Raw genomic sequence first — 10,507 nt, 5'->3', positions numbered from 1 at the left:
TTCGAGGAGGTTTCTTCCCCTGAAGCTTCTCCAGCCGAGGCCCCGCCTCGGATGGTGTTGATGACGCCGGCGATGGGCCTGTTGGCGTTTGAACCTTCAGGCTGTGCGGCTCCTTCGGCTAGCTTCTTCTCTTCACGCCGGCCTTGCACAAATCGATCAAGCACCCCTCGGCGGATGAGTGCTTCGATCTCGTTTCGGAGCTGATAACAATCCTCAGTATCATGGCCGTGATCCCGGTGGAAACGGCAATACTTCCGGGAATCACGCCGGATTCTGGTATCTTGTTTCGGAGGTGGGAGCCGGATGCGATCCCGACCCTCGATCTCCATGAGGATTTCAGCCCGAGGAGCATTGAGGGGAGTGTATTTTTCATACCTCTCCTCGGGTGCATGGGCCCGCAGTGTGAACCTCGGGCGGAGTGGTGACCTCTGCTGTGGCGGTCCCCTCAACCGGGGTGGACTCTTCGGGCGGGGCGGATTCTTAGCTCGTCACGGAGACGGGCTTCTGGGCTGGCCGCGCTCCTCGCGGCGTCTCTTCTTGGGGTTCTGCTCGGTCCTGCCCCGCCTAACTGCCACGGCCTCTTCCGCCTTGGCGTACTTCCGCGCCCGAACGAACATTTCGGTGAGGTCCGTGGGGAAACTCTTCTCGATTGAGAAGAGGAACCTGTAAGACCGGGCTCCAGTCTTTAGTGCTGACATGGCAATTGACTGGTCAAGCTCCCGGACCTCCCATGTTGCGGCGGTAAACCGGTCCAAATACTCCTTGAAGGACTCTCCCTCCTTTTGCTTGATGTCTAGGAGGGAGTCGGACGTCCGTCGCTAGGGCTGGCTGGCGGCAAAGTTGCCGGCAAATTGTCTGCCGAGCTGCTCAAAGGAGGAGACAGTACTCGGCTTCAGTCCGGTAAACCACAGCCGGGCTGGTCCTCGGAGTGTCGCCGGGAAAGCTTTGCACATCATGGCCTCCGAGGCTCCTTGTAGGGCCATCAAGACCCGGTAGCTTTCCAGGTGGTCAAGGGGATCAGCCTTGCCGTTGTAAGGCTCCATCTGGGGCATCTTGAACCGTAGTGGGACTGGTTCATCTTCAATCTCCGGGGAGAAGGGTGACTTCGTAGTGAACTCGAAGTCGCCATCACGTCCTGGTTTTCTTCCGTGGAGTGCCTGGATTTGGCGCTCCAGCTTCTCGACCTTCTTGTCGAGTTCGTCATTCTGGAGGATCGCTGCAGCGGTTCGTTCGGGCGCAGGTTGCCCTGGAACCGACTCAGCTTCTGAAGGCTGTGGCCAGCCTCCGTGGCCCCTGGCTGGGTGCTCTCTCCAGAGGGAGGCCTGGACTTGAGAGTCCTGACCTCGAAGGGGAAGTCCGCTTGTAGGAGGCTCCGGTTGAACTGGGGCCGGAGGAGGCGGTACCATTGGGATGCCCCTGGGTTGCAGGCTTTGGACGGCGGTGGCCAGGGCCTGCACCTGTTGCACCAGGGCATCAAACTGCTTCGGCCGAACTTGAGGTGCTGACTCGGCCGGAGGTGGTGAGTTTCGGACAGAATGTTCTGGACTGAGTGGAGGACGTCGAGAGGCGTTGGAAGCCCCTTTGCTTCTTAGCTTCATGGCAGCGACTCGTGCCCTTCCTCTAGCGCCAACTGTTGTTGGAAATTGGACCCGGGGGCCGCCGCGAAGCCAGGGGAGGAGGAGCTCCGCTGCCGGGAGGGCGGATGGTGGTCGGCGGTGCGCCGGCTGGTGGCGTCCTCCTGGAGGATGCGAGTCCGGAGAAGGAGAGTGCGTCCTGTCCTGCAAAAAAACCGGTGGCCGGGCTCTCCGGCGCCGGCCCTCCGATGCTTAAGTCAGAGGGGGCTAGTATGTGGAGAGAGCAGAGGAGAGATATGTGGAGAAGATAAAGAGAATATTGTGCTCAATTGTGTCTGTGCTGTTTACTTCTGTCCCGGTCCGAGTCCGGGGTCCTCTCACTTTTTTCCCCCAGGTTCCCTTTTATAGAGGGATACTATGTTACCTGGGAGGTGACAGGGGAATTTGTCCTCTTTTGTAATAATTGGGCACGATTTGGCCCATTAATGGCGTAGTGGAGAATAAGGCCGAATCAGACCGGAACCAGGGAGTTGTCACGGTCGATCGGACCTGTTGGAGTGGTTGAACCGCCGGCCGTGGTGGGCCTGGGGTCCGTGGATGGTAAGTGCATTTATTACTGAGTGAACCGGCGGTCAGGGAGAGCCATACGCTTTGATGGTTCAGCGATCCGGAGATCGCCTTGAGCCGTATTCATTAAATGACTGGGTGCATCGGAGACTTGAGGGGGTCTCATGCATTAATGGCAGGTCGTGCCGAATACCTGCGGAGATCTTATGCCTTGATGGCCCAAAGATGGTGGCAGGCGGCAAGTTGTAGTGGAGTCGCGTATATAGCCGCCAGACCTTTCGAAAGGGTTAGGTGGGGATGAGTATTGGTCAAGGCATCGGCTCGGCAGGGGTGCCGAGCCGAGCTGGTCGCCCAGAGGGGCGTCCTGTGGCGGGGTCACTTCTAGTACTTCTGGTTGGTGCCCTTTGGTCGAGCGCCTCTTGGCGCTCTCTCTGGTCGGCGCTCTTTAGTCGGGCGCCTTCCTGGTCGGCGCTCTTTGGCCGAGCATCTTTCTGGTCGGTGCTCTTTGGCCGAGCGCCTTTCCGGTCGGCGCTCTTTGGCCGAGCGCCTCCGTGGCGGCATGACTTGTGGTTTTTCCCCCAACAATATCGTTCATACCAGATAATGGATTCACCTTGTGGATATTGCAGACATGCACATAAATTAATATACAACTCTTGTTATTTTACCTGACGTCTTTTTCTTTTCACCGGTTTCAGCCCTTCGCTAGCCTTGCAAGTTTAAAGTTTTTAGTCACCTGCAGTCGTCCACAAACTTTTACTTTAATTTTTCAAACATTTTTTCTAGGTTCGAACACCGAATGTCCTCAAAGCGGAGCAGAGGCCGAACAGTGGTTGAAAAGCTGATTGGTATTTATTTACTTATTTATATTTCTTTTTATAGCAAGATGCTTCCCTATCTATTTCAAAATAAGTAAAAAAACAATCTATAGAATCAATTTGAAGATTACTTATCAAATATAGTTGAAACAATTCTTAGTGATGAAATAATTGCTATTCACTACATGCTGCATGCTCTTGAACAAATCATATATTATAGTCCGCAGGTGAAAAAGTTCGATGATTGAAGAAATATTTTAAGAATAAGGATATAATTTTGTTTTATATATTTAAAATATAAAATAATGCCGTATCTGTTTCACTTGGAAATGAGATCGGACCTATCCTAATCTACTTGACTAAAAATGAAACTTATTCCATTCTCATTCCTAATTAATCTCTCCTTTATTTGTCGACCACTCATTTTGTCTCCATCCCACCGTTCCCACTTCGCACGCCTCCTTCGCCAGCTCTATGAATTGACACCTCCATAGTTTTACCATCAGATCCTGTTAAACCATTCAGCCTTCTCATCATGGACAACAATGGTGCTCTCCATATCGCCGTGTTCCCCTGGCTAGCCTTTGGCCACATGCTCCCCTTCCTCCAGCTCTCCAAATCGCTAGCCATGAGAGGCCACCGCATCTCCTTCCTCGCCACCCCAAGGAACATCCAAAGGCTCCCAAAGATCCCTCCCCACCTAGCTCCACTCATCGACTTCGTTTCCATGCCGCTGCCAAAGGTTGAAGGCTTGCCGGAAAACGCCGAGGCCACCCCGGACCTACCAAAAGACCAGGTCCAGTACCTCAAGGTGGCCTTCGACCGCCTCGGAGGTGCCCTCGAGAGCTTCCTCGACGAGGCTTCTCCGAAACCCGATTGGATAATTCTCGACTTCGCTTGCCATTGGGTGCCAAAACTTGCCTCCATGTTCGGAGTCCCCTGTGCCTTCTTCAGCGTGTTTGCAGCTCCATTTCTTGCTTTCTGGCGACCGTCGGAATCCATTAGCCGCGGCGGTGACAACGTGCTCGAAGAATTAACGGCGCCGCCCAAGGGGATCTCCTTCGAGACCTCCGTAGCTTTTCGCCTCCACGAGGCCCGCCGAGTGATCCGTGGCTACGTAAACAATGCTTCAGGGGTGTGCGACGCCGACCGGCTTCTGTTGACCGTCGAAGGTTGCAAGGTCGTCGCTCCCCGGAGTTGCTGGGAATTGCATTCTGATTGGCTGTGCTACCTTCAGGAGCTTTACGGGAAGCCGGTCATTCCGGTAGGCCTGCTTCCACCGGCAACCGACGACGGCGGTGCCGGAGTCGATGCTACTAGCAGAGAAAGCAACAATGCACTCCGATGGCTCGACAAACAAGCTCCAGGATCGGTAGTATATGCGGCATTTGGAAGTGAGACTGTGCTGAGTACTGAGATGCTGCACGAGCTTGCTTTTGGTCTCGAGTTATCTCAGGTGCCCTTTCTCTGGGTGATAAGGAAGCCGGTCGACATAGCCGACGAAGGCAGGGAGATTTTGCCGGAAGGGTTCGAGGACCGAACCAGGGATCGTGGAGTCATCGCCATGGGTTGGATCGATCAGCTCGAGGTTTTAGCCCATGCGTCGGTGGGCGGCTGTTTGACGCACAGTGGCTGGAGTTCAGTCATCGAGAGCCTTCAACTTGGGCATCTTCTCATCATGCTGCCTTTTATCGTAGACCAGGGGATCATAGCTCGAGTGATGGAGGAGAGAAGGATTGGAATCGAGGTGCCGAGGAACGAGGAGGATGGATCCTTCAACAGAGAAGAACTGGCCAAGGCTATTGTTGCTGGAAATTGGACCCGGGGGCGGTCGTCAGTCGAGGAGGGGGAGCAACAGTCTCTTTTTAGTTTTTTTCTCCTCCCCCCCTTTAAGAAGCAAGGGTTCCCTTTTATAGGGGGGTCGGTTTACCTGTGATGTGATGGGGCGAGACCGTCGTACGGCTCGGCATGTTGCTTGGACTGGTGCAGAATCGGGTGAATCATTGCGTTGATGTCGGAGGTAAGGCCGAGATCAGAGACTTATCACTGTTGACTGGACTTCGCTGAGTTGGTTTGCCGTGGAGAGCCGTAGGTCCGTAGATAACAGGAGCCATGCGCATTAATTGTTGAGTAAGCCGGAGATTTGCATTAATTGTTGAGTAAGCCGGAGATTCGTATTAATTGTTGAGTGAACCAGGGGTTTGCAGAGGTCACGCGTAATAAATGCTGGGGCAGTGGCAGGATATGGCCCTCGGCCGGACCTCGGAGGGGTACGGCCGCAGTAGGTGGTCGACAAGGACAGGTCTCTAGGGTCGGGAATTCTCCGGGTCGGAGGTCTCGAGGTCGGTCGTTCCGAGGTCGGACGCCGACCTTAGTCGTCCAAGGTCGGCGGCTACGCGGCCTTTTGGAGGCGGGGTTACTATATTGCTGGGGGGAAAGCCGTATTCCCCCAACAGCTATTAGATTGGTTATGGTGGAAGAAGAGGGGAATCAATTCAAAAGCAAAGCGAGAGATCTAAAAGAGATCTTCGCCGACAAAGACTACCATGAAAGGTATGTGGACGAATTCATTCTGTGTTTGAGGAATCAGAAAGAAGATTAAATGATAGCACACTAATAAACTGTTTATATTCAGCTCGGTTGTGGAGTTATTGCAATCAACTATCCGAAGAGGGTTTAATAAAATGTTTCCATTATGGTTATCTACATTCTGTGGTTCCCACATTATGAGAACGTCGTCCTGCAATGATAGATTTATTTTTGTCCACCATAGCTTTATCTGCAACATGTTCTGAAAGCTGTTGCAAAAGATAATAGACGGAAAGAAGGAAAAACTTATTAGTTGAGTCGTGATTTCACTGTCCTTAAGATTAGATCGCGCTCCTTGAAGAATGAATCTCGGTGTAGCAGGTAATGACGGCCTATCCTCTAGGATACAACAATTGGATCACTCCAAGCGTACACTCGCAGATGCAGTGATTCTATCGAACAGCCCAGAACCGCTCAGGAAGACAGAACAGAGAAGAGAGTATCCTCTCGGGAACACAGAAAACAGAGATAGACTCTCGGGAACACAGAAAACAGAGGGAGAGGAAGATAAGATTTCTCTTGTCTTAATCCTCGGATCTGATAGGGTTTTAAAAAAGGAAGGAAGAGGCGTTTTACTAAGCGACAAAACAAGCCCAACTTCCCGCATCCGATTAAACATGCACACATGGGCTACTTAAACCGCTTACAGAGAAGAGAGTATCCTCTCTCGGATCTGATAGGGTTTAAAAAAAAGGAAGGAAGAGGCGTTTTACTAAGAGACAAAACAAGCCCAACTTCCCGCATCCGATTAAACATGGACACATGGGCTACTTACTTGTTTTGCTTTACCAAGTTAAAAGGTTGAATACTACATAAAGATTTTTTGAATTTTATCTCTTTCCAATGTGGGACTAAAGAAAGTACACTAGACAAAAGATAAAGAAGGGCAGTTTTGAAATTTTGAAAACAATTATCATCGACTTTTTTTATATTTGCGATGACGAGTTAGACGGAAGAATAATGTAATTTATTACGGCAGTTTGTCACGGGCTGCCTTAAAAAGACGCGGAACAAAAAACTCGGGCGATCTCGAGATAACAAGGGACAACTGCTGTGGTTTCTTATTTGAAGGGACTGGCACACAATTCGGGAGGTTCCTTTAGAGGTCCGGGCATTCCGTTCAAACCGAATAGTCAACTTAGTAGTGGTAGACTTCGTAGCGTAATATCATGAATATTATGAAGATAAAAACGTGGTGATTAGAACCAAACGAGAGCGAGCTTGCTGTTGCAACAGTTTGAATTCCAAAAATTAAGAGGTTCTTTGAATGGCATGAAGATCATTTGCCTTAATTTATTAATGATAAAGGGTTGGAGAGGAAGCGTAACAGACAAAGACAATTACTAAAGCTTTGGATACTTTCATGGAAAGTGATTTATATTGTTTTAAATTCTAAAGATTTTGAAGAATAATAATTTTGATCACGTGATGCTAGCTACGCGGACTTATTTTCTATCATATCTGGCAAGATTGGAAAAAAAAAAAAAAAAGGAGCCAGAAGCCTGAGTCAATGGTTTAGTGCTCTAGGCAACTCCCCCTTCCAGCCCCGTCAACGCTTCCTTCCCCTTTAGTCAATGGTTTAGTTAAGCTTATCCCAAGATAACCTATACTTCCATCCAAACATTATGTTTATGAGGCATCAAGCCCTCCTAGGTGTAGGACAGCATGCGAAGCGAAGTGACTCGATAACTTGGATTAGTAGTAATCTGTAGAGGAGGACAATTCCAAGGATTTGGGATGCTTGCCTCAGCTCGGACAATCCAAGAGCCTACAAGTGTTTTTCCTGCTTTTTGGTTAGAGGCAAGGGCAGAAGTATTCCAAACAAACATTTTACAGTAATCTTCGATCATTAGCAACTAATCATGGCACATTCTGCGCTAAACATTGATGGATGGATTGCGTGAGGGAAATAGATCACACTTAACAACTTTACTGCAGTATTAAATGCCTAGCGGTGGCAAAGTTTCCAGATACATGGCCATGAACATTAAACTCTCTTAATTCATGGAATGGTACAAAATGCAAGAAAATAAGATGTCTGCAACCTCAAATTTTGCGATTACTAATCATAAGTGACAACAAAAACAACATGCCTCAAATATTATATTGAAATAACTTATAAGCAAAATATGCTTTCTACGTATATGTCATATCAAGTTGCCACTATGTAGCCAATTCAAGCCACCCATCCTGAACGTAGCACGTCCATTGTAAAATGCATTCCATGACTGGCTGAATTCAGCACATTAAACTAAAAACTATGTTTTAGGTAAATCTAAATGTTGAGCATTCACATTGCATAACCAAAGGGAGGTTACTTGAAGGGTGTAGGTGGTGAAAGAGCCATCAAACAATGGACTTTTGCATGAAGTGGCTTGTCTTCTTTTTTTTTTCTTTTTCTTTTTTTTTTTTTTTTTTTTTTGTACAATGGTAGCTCACATCAGTCTAGCATGAGCATTACCAGCAAGTCAAGAAAAATAAGATGACATAGGGGTGAAGGGACAAGGTCGGACCTTATCCATAAGACCTCTCCCGAATGATGAAGGAGGCTTGTTCAAAGATGTTTGTCACGGACTCAGCCTAAAAGTTTAAGCCATTGAGTGGAGGGCCTGCCGTGCTTATAAATCCATATGATACTCTTTATCAGCATATGTATTCGTGGCCCACTGATAAGGCTTTGGACTGGGCTGTGATACCGCCTGTCATAGACTAATTGGCCCCCAAAGCTTGAACTATTGGGTGGAGGACCTGCGGATGCTCACAAACCCCACTTGGCACTCCTTTATCAGCCAATGTGGGACAATGACATTGTGCTATATATTGCTGAAGTAATATAGCAAATGCGAAAAACAGGCTTTGGAAGGAAAAAGGAAGAAGTAGTAGCAACATGCTAGGCATAAGAGTGAGAGAGATGTGGACTCCAAAGAGAATTTAAGGGATGGAGAGAGCGAGGGAAGGCTCGATGGGATTAAAACGGGAGTAAAGGAAGGGCAGGCTATTGGTGGAGGAAAGATCATGGGAGCGATGGAATGGGAAGAGAGTGTGAGGGAGGAAGGCAGAGCAAAGATTGAGGGAGAGAATGTGGGAAGAGATTGCGGGAGAGGGGGTGTGGTACCAGAAAGCTAGAACAAAAAAGAATAGGAGAGAAGGGAGTGAATGTGACCAAACTGGGAATATGGAAGGTTACTTCATCGTAAGTATTGGAGTTTTGGGTGTTGTAAGAACAAGGTCTTTCTGTCAAAAGTTTTCATCATTTGGTAATCTAACAACAGATATTTCCACGTCTCTTTAGTGAAGAGATAATTGTGGATGTCATCTTATGTTTTCAAAATAATTATCCAAAAAGAACATGGATAGTGTCATACATAGACCGCCCACAAATCAAACTTCCTGGCAAACTCTAAGTGGAGTCAATACAAGGACCTATTCATTCTTAAACATCAGAGATCAAGAATATGAAAAATCATTATCTTGCATGGTGATTAGAAGAACTGTGCGAAAAATTGTAAGCATCTGGATATAGAAAAGGGTAAGAGAAGGCTTTTAGGTAGGTGAGTTAAGGGAAAAAACAATCAAGCTAAGAACCTTCTATAATAGATAAAAGCAATGGTTCTAAGCAACGTCTTCTGTGCTGGTATCGGGCTCCATACTGGTTGCCCAACAGTACGGGTCGGTACGGCCCCACACCGTGCTATACCGGCTCTGTACTGACACAGTAGAGACGGAAGAGAGGAAAAATGGGAGAGAATAGAAGAGAGAGAGTAGAGGAGGGTGGAAGAGGGAGCGGAAGGATGAGAGAGGCCGACCAGGGCCGACCGGGGCCGGCCGAGGCCGGCCGGCGGAGGCGGAGCTCCATCTTTGGTCCTCTATTTCATTCGAAACAGGGGCTGGAAGGGGCTCCTTTTATTTTTGAAAATTTTAAGTGAAAGTCGGTAAATCCATTATCGACTTCACTTATTTTTTTAAAAATAAAAAACTAACTTTTACTCTGATCGTCACAAATAACTTGGATGGTTTTCTATTATATATTTATTGCATATCCGACATCAACCGCCTACAAGTACAGTAAAAGAAGTTAGTTTTATTAAAAAGGCAGATAAATATAAAAATAGTCAAATAGGCTATTTCATACTATTTTATATAGAAATGATAAATTATTTTTATTATTTTTTGTTTTTAATTAAGAAAAATTTTAATCCCTCGTACGGTAGTTTACTTAGGCATAGGCAAAATTCCATCTATATCATTGCGTATGACAATCCAGCGAGTTTACTAACCAGACTAGGTAGTGCCCACTCATGAGTTATTTTATCATATGTATTGCGCATGCAAGATATAAAATATAAATACAAACAACAGCCCGCTATAAAAAAAATTTTTGGGCTTCTATAAATAGCCCTTTCCTCCCTCATTCTCACCACACCAAACCAACTATTCTCTCCTTCTCTACTACTATTATTTCTCTCTTCTAAAGTGCTCTTCTAGTAATTTAATTTTTAGTTTGCATTTAGCAAGTGTTCAAGTGCTACACAAGAGGAGGTTCCTATTGAGAAGAGAAGGTCACTCCTGTTGAGAGCACAAGAGGAAGCTCAGAATCTCGGCTCTGCCTCTGCCCTCCGACCCTCTACTCAATTCCTCCTTGTGGTTAGTTTTTATTTTTTGAATTCATCAATTTAGATATGTCATCTTTTGAGGAAAGTCAGTTTGGCATTCCTCCTGTTTCTGAGGGAGAAGAAACTAATCCCCAACCCCATGTTCCTAGTTCCTCTAGAACTCGTGAACCGAGTGAAGATCAAACCTCTTCTCGTAAGAGGACTAGTGCTGTATGGAATGAATTTGATAGAGTTATGGTTGATGGAGTCTGGAAAGCTAAATGTAAAAAATGTGCCAAACTTTATAGTTGTAGTAGTAGTGGGGGAACAGGGCATTTAAAAAGACATCAAGAGAGTCATAGGATGT

The 10,507-nt window shown here is 47.3% G+C and overlaps 1 pseudogene across 1 annotated transcript; it reads left to right on the top strand.

Moving 5' to 3' along the window:
• The first annotated feature begins 3,316 nt into the window (after positions 1–3,316).
• Positions 3,317–5,710, top strand: LOC103698990 (putative UDP-rhamnose:rhamnosyltransferase 1 pseudogene; annotated as a pseudogene). The gene has a single exon (XR_016403959.1). The product of XR_016403959.1 is annotated as a putative UDP-rhamnose:rhamnosyltransferase 1 pseudogene (transcript).
• The last annotated feature ends 4,797 nt before the right edge of the window (positions 5,711–10,507 follow it).

Source organism: Phoenix dactylifera, chromosome 1, assembly GCF_051530095.1.
Source record: "Phoenix dactylifera cultivar Ajwa chromosome 1, Ajwa_hap1_PhDact_Kaust_v1.1, whole genome shotgun sequence".
Lineage (NCBI taxonomy): Eukaryota > Viridiplantae > Streptophyta > Magnoliopsida > Arecales > Arecaceae > Phoenix > Phoenix dactylifera.
This window is presented reverse-complemented; position numbering and strand designations above follow the sequence as displayed.